Genomic DNA, 17492 nt, shown 5'->3' on the forward strand with positions numbered 1-17492 from the left:
CGGTCTAGAAATACCAATTCATTTTAATTCAACATGTTTTATACTGATGGCAATTAAAGTCATGAACGGTTTTCCCTCCCTCTCTTATTTCATTTCCATGGCTTTCCAGTTCTGTTTCATGAATATCCCATTACCTTCCACCATCTCCATCATCCCAGTCCAGACCTTTGTTGCCTTTTGTTCGAGGGTAGCGGGCTCTCCCCACCTGGTCTCCCAGCTCCACCTGTCCCTCTTCATTGCAGCCCTCAGCTGTCCCACCTGCCCAGAGCTCTTCAGCCTTCCTGAGTCGCTCGTGGCTTCTCATCGCCCACAGAAGAGCATCCAGTCTTCCTGGTGTAACCTGTGACCGTTGGTGCTTGAGTCCTAGTGGTTCTCCGCTGTAGAACTCCCCCATACCACTATGGTTCCTGGCCAGACAGGAGCACTTGACCTTCCCTAACACACCTGGTACAGAAGATCCCTGACTTCACCTTGGTTCAGTTTATGGTTTTTTGACTTTTTATAATAGTGCAGAAGTAATATGCATTTAGTTTGGATCTTTTCCCAGGCTGGCGATCTACAGTAGGGTCCTCTTTTGTAATGCTGGGCAGAGGCAGCGAGCACAGCCCCCAGGCAAACCACGTGATCACGAGGGTCAGCAACCAACACACTTGAACCGTCCTGTTCTGGCTTTCAGTGCAGTGTTCAGTAAGTTACATGAGATACCAGACACTTTATTGTGAAATAGGCTTTGTGTTAGAGGATTTTGCCCAACTGTGCAATACTGTAAGTGTTCTCAAGACATTTAAGTTTGGCGGGGCTAAGCTCTGATGTTCAGTCGCTTAGGTGTTTTCCATGCATTTTCAACTAAAGAGATTTCCAGCTGAACAATGGGTTTATTAGAAGCCGAGGCCGTCATAAGCTGAGGAACATCTGTCTATACTGTGCGCCTCTGTGTTTTCTTTCATTGCTTCCTGTCTCTTATTCCTTTGTCTTTCTGTTGATCTGTCACTCCACATGAAGCTCCAGTCAAATACAACTTCTTTTTTTTTTTAGGTTATTTATTTATTTACTTATTAGAGAAAGCATAAGCAGAGGGGGAGGCAAAGAGTGAAGCAGGCTCCCCACTGAGCAGGGAGCCCGATGTGGGACTCAATCCCAGGACCCTGAGATCATGACCTGAGCCACCCAAGCGCCCCCAGGCTATGGTTATTTCAAGAAAAAGTCCTATTTGTGAATTCTTCATCTAGTGAAGATGAATTAAAATCAGAAAGTCAACTCTGCCACCTTTAAAAACCCAGGAACAGAAAAAAATTCCACGAGCAGGTATAACCCTATCCACAATAAATCACTTTCAATCCAGTCCTGAAAACTAATACAGAGTAGGAAGAAAGCATTACAGAAAAATTTTGTTTTCATTAATCAAGCTGGAAAATAACGGGCCTTACATGAATGCCCTTTAGGAAGACAGTTCTTATAGTTTTATGTTGATAGAAACTCACATTACATTTGAAATGCATGTTAAAACCATGACTGTAGATTCACTACCACTTTCAGTCGTCAGAAGATGAAAAATGGTCAAGAGTCACCCAAACTGAATCCTGGTTCCTCCTGGAAAATGTGTTCCTAAATATTTTCCCCCTGAACTACTGTGCTCTTTCTGTATCTTACACAGCAGACACTGCGATGCACAAACACATCCAGAAGGCCTTTGAGGGCTGACAGCCTGCTGGAACAATGAGGAATTCACCTGGGTTTCTGCCTTTCTGCCGGGCCCAGAAAGTTCTGGGTAACCCAGGTGACGTGTCATGAGAATACATGTGTAGCTCACACCATATGTATTATCTCCTCAGGGTAGACACCAAAATCCATGTTCGTATATGAAAATCCGAGATGCGTACAGAAATCAAGAGTGATTCTGTCATCTTGAAAGAAAAACACACTGTTGCGCTGCCACATGCCTCGTTTCTCCTTGAGTGACTGCAGGAAGTAGCGATTGCAGTCAGAAATCTCAGAAAGAAAAATTAGAGTAAGGGCAACACCTGAAGTTTATTCCTGAAAATACTTGGAGAACGACTGTGACCAATAAACCAGGGCTTAGTTCATGAGACTGTCAATGAGCTTATAACATCCCATGTCCTGGTCAAACCCTCATGTCTGGGAGATGGAGGGACGTCTTCATCTTCCAGAGCTACTATTAGGGGAAAAGGTGGAGACAATGCTGACTGAGTCCCTACTTCAGCAGGAGAGCCAAAAACACCTTGCCCCTCCATAATCCCAAATGAAAATAAACATCTCGGGGCGCCTGGGTGGTTTAAGCTTCTGCCTTTGGCTGGGATCAAGCCCCACGTCGGGTTCTTTGCTCAGCGGGGAGCCCACTTCCCTCCTTCTCTCTCTGCCTGCCTCTCTGCCTACTTGTAATCTCTGTCTGTCAAATAAATAAAATAAATAAAATCTTTAAAAAAGAAAAGAAAAGAAACATCTCATTTTACTAGTGTGCAGCAGTGACTATGCAGGAGAAATTATTATTATTTTATTATTAGATGATATATTATTATTATTATTATTATTATTATTGTACTATATTGTTAACCTTTTGAATTCGGACACCTAAAATTTTTAATAAAATATGAAGGCCTTTTTTTTTTAAGATTTTATTTATTTGAAAGACAGAGATCACAAGTAGGCAGAGAGGCAGGCAGAGAGGGGGAAGCAGGCTCCCCACTGAACAGAGAATCCGATGCAGGACTTGATCCCAGGACCCTGGGATCATGACCTGGGCTGAAAACAAGAGGCTTTAGCCCACTGAGCCACCCAGGCGCCCCATGAAGGCTTTTTTTGTTTTTTTTTTTTTTTTAAAGATTTTACCTATTTATTTGACAGAGAGATCACAAGTAGGCAGAGAGGCAGGCAGAGAGAGAGAGAGGAGGAAGCAGGCTCCCCGCTGAGCAGAGAGCCCGACATGGGACTTGATCCCAGGACCCTGAGATCATGACCTGAGCCGAAGGCAGCGGCTTAACCCACTGAGCTACCCAGGCGCCCCATGAAGGCTTTTTTTAAAGAACAAAAACTTCAGACTATATCTTTATCCTATCAGTTCCCACTACAACTGGCTTCTGTCTTGGCCAACATTTAGCCATTCAGATAAAGTCCGTATTTAGTGCTTCGTGTGTATGCATGTGTAAAATAAGCGGACAGTCATAAATCTTTAAGATTGTGTATAATAACCGTGAAATAAGGATTCTTGATACACAAGGTCTCGTCTGGGGAAAACAGCTGGAGAACAGTATGCAGTTTTCAAATGACGAAGGGGAAATACGCATTCGGTTATGAGAAAGGGAAGGAGAACAAGACCAAATATTAATAAAAGGGAAAAAAGCTTTTTCTGCCATCTTTCCGTGCCGCAGTAACAGTGTGAACAAATGTCCCACAGATGCCCTCAAGAACATTAACACTGCTGAAAGGGGGGGCGAAGGTCAGGTTCTTAGGAGGCCCTGCACCAAAGTCATCGTCCCGTTTCCTCACTGTGATGACGAAGCATGAGTACATTGGCAAATTTGAAATTATTGATGACCACAGAGCTGGGAAAACTGCTGTGAACCTCACGGGCAAGTTAAACAAGTGTGGCATGACCAGCCCTAGACTTGTATAACTGAAAGATCTAGAAAAGTGGCAGAATATTTCCATCCCCTCAGTTTGGTTTCACTGCATGGAAAAATTCTTCTGGCATCATGCACCATGAAGAAGGAAGAATCCAGGCAGGAGGGAAAATCCTGGGATTCCTTTTTCCTAGAAATATAATATACATGGCACGTGAAATGCCTCAATGGGGAAAAAAAAGGAAAATAAATTACAGTCAACTAATGTTTGACAAGACTCCCAAACAATTCAATGGGGGTAAGAACAGTATTTTACTCCCAAGCAGCCACATGCAAATAATGAAACAGGAGTCCTGCCTCACACCATACAGAGAAAATAACCCCAAATGCATCAAATACATATGTGTAAGCATTAAAATGATAAAGTTCGAGATGCCTGGGTAGCTCAGTTGGTTGGACGGCTGCCTTCTGCTCAGGTCATGATCCCGGAGATCCCGGATTGAGTCCTGCATCAGGCTCCAAGCTCCACAGGGAGTCTGCTTCTCCCTCTGACCTTCTCCTCGCTCATGCTCTCTCTCATTGTCTCTTTCTCAAATAAATAAAATCTTTTAAAAAATAAAAATAAAGTAAAATGATAAAGTTTTCAGAAGAAAACACAAAGGTAAATGTTAGTGGTCTTGAATCTAACAACGGCTCCTCAGCCAAACACCAAAGTACAAGCAACTTAAAAAAAATAATAAACAAATAAATGGGACTCAACCAAAATATCCCAGTTTTGTGCTTCCAAGGACCCCATTGACAAAGTCAAAAGACAAGCCACTAAATGGGAGAAAATATTTGCAGGTCATATATAAGGAACATGCATGCAGACTGTGTGAAGAATTCTTTTTTTTTTTTTTTAGATTTTTTTTTATATTTATTTGACAGAGAGAAATCACAAGTAGATGGAGAGGCAGGCAGAGAGAGAGAGAGGGAAGCAGGCTCCCTGCTGAGCAGAGAGCCCAATGCGGGCCTCGATCCAAGGACCCTGAGATCATGACCCGAGCCAAAGGCAGCGGCTTAACCCACTGAGCCACCCAGGCACCCAAGAATTCTTACAACTCAAATAAAAAGACAACCAAGTTAAGAAATGAGCAAAGAGGGGCGCCTGGGTGGCTCAGCGGGTTAAGCTGCTGCCTTCCGCTCAGGTCTTGAACTCAGAGTCCTGGGATCGAGCCCCGGGCTTTCTGCTCAGCAGGGAGCCTGCTTCTTCCTCTCTCTCTGCCTGCCTCTCTGCCTGCTTGTGATCTCTCTCAATAAATCTCTCTCAAATAAATAAATAAAATCTCTTAAAAAATGAGCAAAGAACTTGAATATACATTTCTCTAATATTCAAATGTATACATTAATATATAAATGTATATATAAATATATTTTACATGATCATATATTTATATAAACATATTTATGTAAATATATTTACATTCTTAAATATGTATTTAAATATCAATAAAATATGAAATATATGATATATATTTAAAGATACATATAAGGTATATATAAAATATATGGGACAATAAGCACGTGTAAATATGCTCAACATCACTAATCATTCGGGAAATGCAAATCAAAACCATGGTGAGATACCACCTCCCACCCACGTGGATGGCTACTATCAAAAACCCCAAAAGCAGGTGTTGGAAGGATGTGAAGAGCTGGAACCTGTAAATTGCTGGTGGGCTTGGAAAATGGCACAGCCACATTAGAAATGATTTAGTAGATCCTCAAAATGCAGAACACAGAGTTGCCATATGACACACCAATATCACTCCTGTGTATAGAGCCAAGAAAAAAACTATGCCCACACAAAAACTTGTGCATGAAGGTTTAGGGTTTATTCGTAATAGCGAATAGGTGAGAACAACCCTGATGTTCATCAACTGATGAAGAGATAAATAAAATGTGATCCATCCAGCCTGTGGAATATTATTCAGCCTTGAAAAGGAATAGAATTTTGATATGTGCCACGACACAGAGGAGCCTTGAAAACATTCTGCTGATTGAGAGAAGTCAGTCACAGAAGACCACGTATTGCATAATTTGATTTATATGGAATTTCCAGAATAGCTAAATCTACAGAGACCGAAAGTAGATTAGCGGTTGCCTAAGACTGGTGGTGATGGCTAAAGTTTTCTTTTGAGGATGATGAAAATGTGTAGGTAGTTCAGTATAGTATAGTTAAATATAGTGAAAGCCATTAAATTGTCCACATTAGATGGTGAGTGGTATGGCCTGTGAATTATATCTCAATTAAGCTGTCATCGAAAAATGCAAAGAACTTCTCTATTTATCAAGTACAAAAAGAATGAACTTGATTAAAAACATCAAAAATGGGGAAAATAAAAACAAAATAAGATGGGAGGAATAAAATTATGACTGTTTATCATTAATTTAAATGTGTACAGACTGACTTTTTCTATTAAAGCGCCTATCAGGAGGTTACAGATCCACGCTGTTCAAGAAACATACTTAAAATGCAAAAGGGATTGAGAATGTATCAGGTGAGGAGATACCATGCAAAAGAGAAAGCCGGAATGGCAAACTTCATCGCAGACAAGTTGGGTCTAAAGTTATAGGTACTAAGATGAAGAGGGACATTTTTAAAGACAGAGTTTGGAAAGAAGATGTAAAAGGTATAAGCAGGTATACATCTAACAACATAATACCTGAAGACTCTAAAAATGCAATAACAAGGTAAAATTTTAGCTTTTCAAATGGGAGTATCTACTAGAAGGAGGGAAAAACAAGGACACACAGAAAATAGACATCCTGGGGCGCCTGGGTGGCTCAGTGGGTTAAAGCCTCTGCCTTCGGCTCAGGTCATGATCCCAGGGTCCTAGGATCGAGCCCGACATCGGTCTCTCTGCTCCGCGGGGAGCCTGCTTCCTCCTCTCTCTCACTCTCTGCCTGCCTCTCTGCCTACTTGTGATCTCTGTGTGTCAAATAAATAAATAAAATCTTAAAAAAAAAAAGAAAATAGACATCCTTATTTCCCTCGGAAAACATTTCTTTCTTACACCTAAGGAAAGCCATATTTGTAAAGATTAATTGCATACTAGGCAACAAAGGAAACCTTTACAAGCCTTCCAAATTAAAGATTTAAAGAACAGTTCTTTGATCACAATCCAGTAGAATCAGAATTAGATAACCTGGTAACAAAAAATTGAAACTACATACAAGTTAAGAAATACAGTCTTCAGTCAAAGAAGAAATCATAAGACGACTGAAGAAAATCTTGAAAGCAATGGAAAGGAGACTATTTCATACCAAAACTTACAGAAGACACCAGAAGTTATACTCTAAGGAGACTTTAGTGTCAAATGTCTTCAATTTCAAACATTTTTTTAAATAAAAGAAAGTACTCATTTAAACCCATCAGAAAAGGGCAGCTCAATCCAAAGAAAGGAAGTAGTTATAATAAAGATAAATTTTTAAACTAATAAAAAATATCAGGGGCAAATAAACTCAAAGTTGTTTCTATGAATGACTAATGAAATAATAATAATAAAAAAAACTTCACATGCCCTATTAAGGATAAGAGAGGGGGAAGATGGGGTGTGGGAGGAGGTGGGGAGAGGGAAGGGGAATGGGGAAAGGGGGGTTTCAGGGAGGAGGGGACAGAGAGAGGGAGAGAGTTGCAAAACAGATAAGGATTGGGAACAGAGATATAAAAGCAAATGCATAATATAAAAGAATCACTAAACTGCAAGGCACTTTATACTAATCAATTTGATAACCTAAAAGAAACGATGATTTCCTAGGAAAACAAAATCATCCAAATGATTCAAGAATGAAAAATTAAGAAGATGAGTTCCAAGATCAGACAGGTTTGCAGCTGGATAACTGTCATTCTACTGTTAAATGGCAACAGGCAATTAAACAATAATAAGTCAATTCACTTGATGAAGCTGAGCACAATTTTAATACCCAAACCTGAGAGGGAGGAACGGGGAAGCTATTAACAAATCTGGCTTAGGACAGATTAGTTAACAGAAACTGAACTAATGTTAGCAAATAACAGAAGTCAGGCATCTATCAAAGGACTATATCCTGAGACCAACTTGGATTCATTCCAGGAAAATAAAGGGAGCTCAAGACCAGAAAATCAATAAGATTTACCTTATCACTAAATTAACTGTGAAAAAACTCTTAAGACCATAGCAATAAATGCATTTGATAAAAAAATAAAGGCACCTGATAAAAGGTGAGCAACCATTCTTTATAAAAATGAAGATAAAAACAGAAGGACGTTATGCAGGAGGGATTATTAACTGGGAAGCACTAGATCAAGAGGTAGATAAAATGAGCCCATATTTGTTAAACAGTGACAGAGCCCCATGCGTGCGTGGATAGAGGCGAATGAGCTCATGGATGAGCACCAGGCTGTCAACAGGTATTATAGGGACAAAGGCAGCGGTGAGGAGAGGAGAGTCTTAACAACAGGGAAGAAGGTAAAAGAAGGATTGCAGTTAAAAATTGTGCATGATACAAACACATGCAAATAAGACCGGATATTTTCCGGTATATAGTTTTTTAAAACCCTGCACACATTACTGGAACTGCCAACTCTTGCTTTCAGCTCCGCAGCCCTCGCGTGCTTTCCCAGTACCAGGATGCAGGGGTAGATCCTCCGTTGGTGACATCCTATGTCATTGTACTCCTAAAGGGACAGTTGAAACAGCGCAGGGGCTTGAGGTCGGAACTTAGGCATCGCTGCGCCCACCCCAGCTCCCTGCTCGCCCAGCCCCCACTCTGAAGCGGCGGGCACTTGGAGCTGTTAAGAAGCAGGGATCTGAGCAGTTCTCTGGTTTCCTCTGGAGCCATCTGCATCCATCATATTTCCCACAGCTCTCCCCGAGTGTTGGTGCTGGCTCCCCCCGAGTGTTCCTTTAACTCCAGGCATACCCTTCTTATGACAGCACCTAGTACTCCCCGTCACAGTGCTCTGTCTGTCACATGCATCCATTGATCAACTTTGTGCTGGTTGAGGGCTGGAGCCCCCTCCTGTTAACTTCTCAAGTCCGTTTCTAATGCAGCAGCACCTGGCACTTAAGCACCCTGTCAGTACCTGCCAAATAAATGAAATGTACTCAAAACATAGTATGAAGTCTGCGTTCTGAAACTCCTTTATGGAGCTGTTTGCTATCATTTTCCCAGGCAATTAAAAAAATTTCCAGCCTTGCTGCCAACAACCTGAAGGGGTAAAGGAATGCCGGGATGCCCCATGGGACATGTCACTCTGGATGGTCCTTCAGCAGCAGGGACTTAGATAGCGCTCTTCCAAACCCAGCAGGATGGTGGAATGGGTACGTGGCTGAGTGCCTCCTGGGTCTGACCCTGTGTGACGCCACCCGGTGCCTGCAGCTGCCCTCTGGAAGGTGTTGCTTTTGTGGCAGAGCCAGAGGGCACCAAGCATGTGTCTGTCTCCAAAGTCCTGGGCACCACATCACAATGCCTTCCTGAGAAGCAGAATCAAGGACAGTTGCTGATCTTCATTCCTTCCCACCAAAGGTAACTCATACACATCTTTGGAAGTTGGAGCCAGGGGGTGCCTGGGTGGCTCAGTCGGTTAAGTGTCTGCCTTCAGCTCAGGTCATGATCCCAGGGTCCTGGGATCGAGTCCCACACATTTGCCTCCCTGCTCAGCGGGGAGCCTGCTTCCCCTTCTCCCTCTGCCATTCCCCCCACTTGTGCTTTCTGGCTCTCTGTGTGTCAAATAAGTGAATAAAATTTTTTTAAAAAGTTTGGGCCATACTCTTTAGCCATTCTACTTTCCCTGGGGTAATTTGCCACCTCCCTGAATTTACCTGAATCTTTCCCAAAATCTACTTATCTTCCAGCCTTCTTGACCATAATGAGTCTAAATTTTCAATAGACAGTGTGACCTTACACTTGCTAATATTTGCATAACATGCACCTCTTTCGATCTCAAAGAAAAGCTTTGCACCGCAATGGTCTCTAATCTCCAATTAGGTTCTGTTCCGGGATCCCACTGGAATTCTACGCGCCTGTCCCCTAAGATCCCATAGATTGTGGTCCAGTTTCCCAGCCAGCCAAGGAAAGCACATGGGAAATCTTGCTGAAGTATGAGTAAGAGCCAACGAAAGGGAACATATTTATCTGCCTCGAATGCTGGGACCTGAGGAAAGCAAGTTTCATTACAGACAAATCAGGAAGGAGGTGCAGATTGCTTTTTATGTCACTCTGGAGTGGAGGTCTGCCATTGATCATTAAGGCCATTTCCTGCAATGCACTCACCAAAGTGATACTCACTTCGGAGTGGACAAAACTTAGGAAATGGCCAAGGGGAGCTCTGCTTACACTCTACACTCTCAGCATTTATTTGTATTATTTTCTTTATAGGGCAGTATAGAGACCTGAGACCACATTGAAAAAGCAAAGCTTGTCATCCTGTGGCCTTGGGTCAAGAATAGAGATAGTGCTGCTCATGTCAGTTTCAACCTCCAGTGGCCAAGGGTTTGATCTGATGCTCTTTCAAGTTTTCACCATAGCCTTTCTCAAGCTCAATGGCCAATAATCCCACAGGAGGAGATTTTAGGGCCCTCTCAAACTTCTGTTTTGCTATCTCTCCCCAGCCTGCTTCCTCTGCAAAAGTCACCACTTTGCCTGTGCATCTACCACCTCTTAGAGCCTTTGGAATCAGCCACGAATTGCATTGCTGATTCCTTCCATGACCACATATTGTTTACAGGAAAACTCTTCTTCGTTATGCCTTGCCAGTCAGAGTGACGGTTTCATCCGCAACCTGGACCAGGTTCGGGAATGTTCTACACATAAATGTGAGCAAATGTCTTCTGTATTGAGAGACATGTACAATCTGTAAATTGAATCTATTGAAAAACCAGTACATAGGGTACACTTATGTCCTGACCCAGCTGGAAGGAGGCAATTCATTTCTATCTTTCAGAAAATTGGTGTAACACATTGATTTTCATAACAAAGAAAGCAGTTTTGTGTCCTCTACCAAAAGACTGTCATAGTAAGCAATAAATTGCCTCTTTGGGGTGAACAAATTAATAAGATATTTTCTAAATTTCAAAATAACAAAGACAGAACGATGTCTGTAATGCTAAGTGCATCCCCTTAGTGGCAGGGCACTGTGTCATGGACCACCTGAGCAATGACACATGGCGGCCGGTAGTCTGATTTGTACATCAATTCACCTGGCAACCTGTTAAAAGAAAGTCTTGCACATGACAAGCTTTCAATAAGACACTGACAAGATGGCCAGGAAGCCCCCTTCGCTGGCTTTTTCAGGTGTCCAGACATCTAGTCAACCTACCTCACCAACTCATCACCATGCTTACTGGAGTAAACCCAATCTCTTCCTTCCCCCCTGGAGATGGGAGAAGAGCCACTCACACGTTTGTATGGAATTCTCATTCCCCCTCGCTCTGTCCCCACATGGCGCTGTCCGTGTAATAAATAAACAAATCTTTATGTCACCCGGAAGTTCCTGGGTCACAACTCGGACAATTTTGGGTCACTACAGCCTTTTGTTTTTCTCTCCACCTTAAGCCTTCTGGGCGACCAACAACTATCTAAAACTCATGTTGCTGCCATATGCTGTTGTTCTGCTTCATCTTCCCAGTAAAGTTCAGTATTTTTCCCTAAAGTTTGGTTTATCAGTATCTCCAGCGTCTATCTCCAGCTAGGGTCATGATCCCAGGTCCTGGGATCAAGTCCCACTCTGGACTTCCTGCTCTGCGGGAAGCCTGCTTCTGTCTCTGCCTCCCATCTCTTATGAATAAATAAAGAAAATCTTTTAAAAAAATTAAAAAAACCATTTCTATCTTCCCACTTTTAAAGATTAATTCTAGGAATTATTGCTATAAATCCAGTGTCCTATCTCTTTCTTAAAAAGTCTTCTCCAGGGCACCTGGGTGTCTCAGTTGATTAAATGTCTGACTCAAAATTTTGGCTCAAGTCATGATCTCAGGGTCATGGGATTGAGCCCTTAGTGAGGCCTCTGTGCTCAATGGGGAGTCTGCTTCTCTCCTTTTCCCTTTGCCCCACCCCCCCTACTCACATGTGCACACACGTGTTGTCTCTCTCTCTCTCAATAAATAAATAAACAAATCTTTAAAAAGTCTTCTCCAAAGGGAGTTTGACAAATAGTCCAGTAAGGGGCTGGAAGAAAATATTATAAGTTTTATTCATATTTCATGTCATCCATTTAACTGTTTAGCTTTTGCATGCCTTTTATAATAATTTGGTAGAGTAGTAGAGTTTATAATTTAAAATTTGCTTAAATTTGTGCTATGTCCGCAAATATTTTTTGTATGTATGTATGTATGTATGTATGTATGTATGTATGTATTTATTTTTGTGAAAGAGAGGTGCACAGTAATAAAAGGAGATCACTGCTCCAGGGACCCAGATATTTCCCCAAGTCCTGTTTCCTTCCATTCCCTCTGGGCTTCATTAGACCCCCTTAACACCAATCTTGTCCCTAAAACACGCCCTCTGCAGCACCAAGTTCAAATGCTTAACTCGGGCCATCACTGCAGGCTGTACCGGGATGACCTTAGGGAAAAGGGTGGTGGGTCTCACGGGTTAGCTGTGTCACCTCCATGAACAGTCCTTTGTTCTGAACAGCTAGTGCAGCCCACGTTTGCAATCACAGGCTCTGGCACCAGAGTGGGCGTAGATCCCAGCTGGCCCCTCAGTAGCAATATGGCTTTGGGAAAGTTGTGTCATTTCTGGCCCAGACTTAAGGCTCATCCATAACGTGGAGGAGAAGACAGTGTGACCCTCAGTGGGCTGTTGAAAGGATCATGAGATGGTTCGACTCAGGTGCTCCGAGGTAGCCAGCACACAGTAGGCCCACAGTAGAACAAAAAGTTGTTCTATTGATCTTATAGTTACTATTACTCCTACTAACAAAACTAACTGATCATTTGAGATGATTTTCAAGCGAAGTGTCTTCGCCTGGATTTCTAAGATTAACCTACTTCAAAATGAATTCTGCTCTACTGTGAAAAACGAGCTAACCAGCAGGTTTCTTCTGCATCTTTTCTGAACTTTTTAGGATCCTCTCTAGAGAAAGGTTCTAAAGGAAGGCAAAGTGCAGAAATACTCTTGCTTCAAAGGATGTGTAGGAAATGATTAATTTTGCCAAAAAACAGTGCCTTGAACATAAAAGATGTTTGACGAAGCTCACTGTAGACAGTGTATCCCTCCAGGATTCATAAGTTGAAAACTCAATGTCCAAAGGGACATAACTAAGAGATGGGGTCCTTGGGAGATGTTTAGGTCATGAGGGTGGAGTCCTCATGGGCGAGATTAGTGTCTCCATAAGAGAGACCCCACAGAGATCCCTCGCCTCCTCCACCTTGGAGGTTATAGGGAGAAGATGGTCATCTGTGACCCAGGAAGTGGGCACTTGAACAGACACGGAATCTTCCAGGGTCTTGATCGTAGACTTCCCAGCTTCCAGAACTGAGAGAAATAAGTATGTCTATGTTCCACAGCCAGCACGGACACTAGTGCAGGGTTTGATCTCAGGACCCTAAGACCATGAACTGAGCCAAAGGCAGACAATCGATTAAGCCACCCAGGCACCCCACTTTCTTGGGTTCTAATGGGACTTTTCCTAGGTTCTAATCCTAGCTGTACTGGCTTCCAGGGGGAATGAAGTCCAGCACCACAAGAAAAGCATCCCAAGGCAGCAGTCCTCTGCAGAAGATTTGCTGGTGGCTGCCATCATCAAAGAGTCAGTGGGTGAAGTTGTTGAAGCACAGTGGGAACAATGATAGCCACTGCCTTTTGGGTGTCACTGAATCATTCTACTCATCTTCAGGAAGCCTGGCCCTTCTCCAGTCAACGCAGCAAAAGCAAACTTGTTAGAAGAACATGGGAGGGGGTCATCTCCCTCCCTCCCAGAAACTGAAGCAACCAGCCAAACAGTGCAGCACTGGAGTAAAAATAAAAATATGAAGGAATGTGGCTGCACCTGGGTAGCTCAGTCTGTTAAGCATCTGCCTTTGGGTCAGGTCCTGATCTCAGAGACCTGGGATCTGAGACCCACATCAGGCTCCATGCTCAGTGAGGAGTCTCCCTTTCCTTCTCCCTCTGCCCCTGCTCCTAGCTCATTCTCTCTCTCTCTCAAATAAATAAAATCTTTAAAATAAGAAATTTAAAAATGAAGGAATGAATCAAAATGCAGAATTCAGAAACAGAACTACAGATATAAAAACTACATATAAAAACCTGAAATATGACCCGGTGAGTGAGGAAGGATTATTAAATCATGATACTGTATGAATTGATTGCCAATTTTTTCTTAGAACATAGAGCACACTGCACTACACGAAAACGAAAACACAAAATTAGGATTGAATACAAAAACAAAATTATCAGTGTTATTCCATCAAGTGTTTCTCTAACCTACTGATCAAAACCTCAGTTCATCCTCCAAAAGAATCTGGGCACCACCTCAGCACACATGAACACATTTTCAGGCCACAGTTCACACTGCTCCAGTCCTCACTCTAAGTTCTGAGCCATGGGCTCCTCCAGGCAAAGCCACCACCAACTAGGCCCCTGCCCTAGAAATCCCCAAACCCAACCACTTCACAACAGGGAGACTCAGGGAGATTCAAATGGGCAGAAACGTGGGACTTTGACTTTTTTTTTTTTAATTAAAAGAAAAATACAGCAAGAAACATTTCTAGCACAAAGTGAAGAGCTAATCTTTCACAATGTCGAGAGTATTAGAATTATCAATACACCATCAGTAGTTTGATAGGTCAAACAGGCCAAAAGCTGGAAACACAAGAGGAAATGCTCACAGCAAACAGACCTGAAAGCCAGGGCCTGGACCGGCTGACATGGCTCTGCCGCTTACCACAGCGAGAAAGTGTAACTTTCCTGGGCCTCAACTTCCCTCCTGGCCAGCAGGAAAGTGGCAACACCACAAAATTCATATCTGGTCGGGGATTACGTGAAAGGAGAATGCTCAGTGAGAGCCCCGCCACACCGCCCGTCCAGCCACAGTCTGCGCCCAGTGAATGGGAATTTCCTCTACTGCAGCCACACGAAGAGCTGAAGGATCTGCACAGGATGCCTGTTTATTTACCAGTCACAAAACCACGTTCTGCCATAAACAGAGAGGGCAAGAGACCCCAAGAGATGGGAATATCCCTCACCCTTGCCTGGACCAGGCTTTCAAGACAAGTTGGAAAGCCCACAGCTGCTCTGCCACTGACTCTGAATGAGCCTTTGGAAGACAACACCATCCCAAACAACAGTTTAATTTACTTCTCTTTAAAAAGCAGTGAGACAAGGTCTTGGCCACATCTTCATAAATTAACAGCTTAGGAGGCTAAACCCCAATGATTTAGTTATGTCCCCAGCAGGCACACCTCCTCTCGTGGGCAGCTTCAGGGAGAAAGGGTGCCTCCCCATCCATGAGGACACCCTCTGACATTCATCTGAAGATGCTTCCTACCCATGGGCATTTACTCCCTGGAACCCCCCCCCCCATCTAAGTTCCTCTCTGGATGCTGCACGAGGCAACTTCCTCACACCCCCATCACCACTGCTGACACCGCAGCTACCCCCGAGCCTTCAAGCAGGGTGCACCTGTCTTTGCTGCCAAGCGTCCCATCAGCCCAGCTCCATCACTGATTTCTGTACCCATAATTAATTAACTTATGCATGTATGTATTTATTTATTTTTACAGCTTCATTTATTTTAGGGAGAGATAGACAGAGAGAGAGAGATACAGAGAGAGCACACACACACAAATACAGGGAGATAGAACCTCCAGCAGATTCTACACTGAGAGCAGAGCACACCTCAGGGCTCAATCCCACCACCCTGAGATCATGACCTTAGCTGAAACCAAGAGTTGGATGCCTCAACGACGTAGCCACCAGGCACCCCTCTGTACCCTTAATCTTAAGAAAAGACAGACACCGCTTCTTTCTGTCAGCCACGGCCTCATAAGCCATCTGTCACACAGCCAAAGTATCCAGAGGGTAGGACCAGGTCTGCAACACCAGTGATGCCAGAGTATCTCCATAAAACTACAATCTAGTGAGTACCAGGCTCTGCTCTAAGCTCCTAATATGGCCTTCTATTTTGTACCCCTCACAGACCTACATGCTAGGTATTATCCACAGTGCACAGAGGAGGACACTGAGGTCCATGGCTTACCCAAGCGATCTACTTTTATGTGGCAGCAGCAGGGGCCTGAACCCAAGTCTGTGACTCCAAGGCCCCTCCGTCAACTCTGTTACTCATGCAGCCCCAACACAGTCATCAAATACCTCCCTAAACCCTCATCCCTCCTGTGAAAAAGCATGGTCTTCTGCCATTTCCCAGATGGGAAGAAAGCCGGCGTGAGCCAGATATAGTGACCTGCCCATGATGGTACAGGCGATGTCCCCTCTGTTCTCCCCCCAACACCCATGTCATTCTGCACGAGGCCCCATGGGGTCCTTCATGCTTCCAGTGGAAAACTCTGGTGAGACCACCAGTCTCCTGGCAGGCCTTCAACTTGACCCTGGAGGACAGGACCAGTTAGGAGAAAGCGGCTAGTTAAGCCTCTGAAATGGGGTCCTACCACCCAGGAAAACCCCCTTATCTCCAGGGCATCGCCCGTGTGAATTAGCTGGATTTGTAGAGGGCTCCACAAGCACCAGCCTTGCTGAGTCACTTTCTCTAAGGTGGTGGCTGAGACAAAAAGGACCCAGGAAAGAAAGGCATAGGCTGTTGTGGAACTCCAGTGCCTTGGCATCAACAATTAATGTGAGCAGCTGCCTCTGCTCACCAGATCTGCATTTTATGTGGGGCACACTGTTCAAAGTTTACACCCCCCTTCTCTGTAACCTTCACGACAACCCCTGGAGCTCCCTGCACCATCATTACCACCTCACAGACAAGGAGACAAGGCATGAGGGGTGTGTAGAATGATGCAGCTCTGTGCTGGGGCCAACCGGGGGAGGACTCCCACAGGCTTGCTCTTCCCACTGCTGCAGAAGCAGCTGAAAACAACGAGTTTTTCAGTTTGCATTATGTAGAGTGGAAAAGTCAACCATAAAGGTCATTCAATTTTTAAATGGGTTATTCCTCAGTATAAAAACAGTTCCAAAAAATAATTTCCGAGAAGTTCAACATATTCCTCCTTCCAGGTGCCTGGAATGTGATGGAATGTTGTTAAAATAAGTTCTGGCCCATCAGTATGCCAGACAGAAACTGGAAGTAAGCTGTTGCAGGTCCCCAAAGGCTCCGTCACAACCCTAAGGAGAAGACATATAACTTTCACTGTCCCAAAGTGGTTATGTTTAAAAAAAAAAAAAAGGCTCAGGTGGAACATTTTAAATTACAGACTTTCAATGCAGGGGCAGTGGGGGCGGGGGGGTTGTCCCCCAACTACCCCCAAATGTTTCAGCTATATATAGTGACTTACCAAAGTGACTCATCACAAGTACCTACAAGGCGACTGACAGGCAACTGACCGATGAGGAAGGTATTCGGACTGCTTAACAAAACCAACACAACTTAGAATTTTCATTATTAAGAAGAGAAAACCATTTATTAAACACTCGCCAGGCACCAAACCCGCTAGGCACTGTCACACGCTCTACTCATCACAAGGCTGCCAAACTCAGTGCAGAAACTGAGGCTGAGTAAGTCACCTAAGATCATGCAGCACCAGAAACTGGATTCCAACCAGTTCTGACATCATAGCCCACCCCAGCTTGCTGCAATGCTTCAGAACCTAAGCTTTGTGATGATCAATAAACTGCATGCTTAACAATGTTTACACATCTCTGTTAGAATTCAGGGAAAGGTTTTTAAAAATGACATACACAAGGGGAAAAAATAATACAGTTTCTGGAGGC

This window comes from Mustela nivalis (assembly GCF_964662115.1).
Source record: "Mustela nivalis genome assembly, contig: HAP1_SCAFFOLD_535, whole genome shotgun sequence".
Classification (NCBI taxonomy): Eukaryota; Metazoa; Chordata; class Mammalia; order Carnivora; family Mustelidae; genus Mustela; species Mustela nivalis.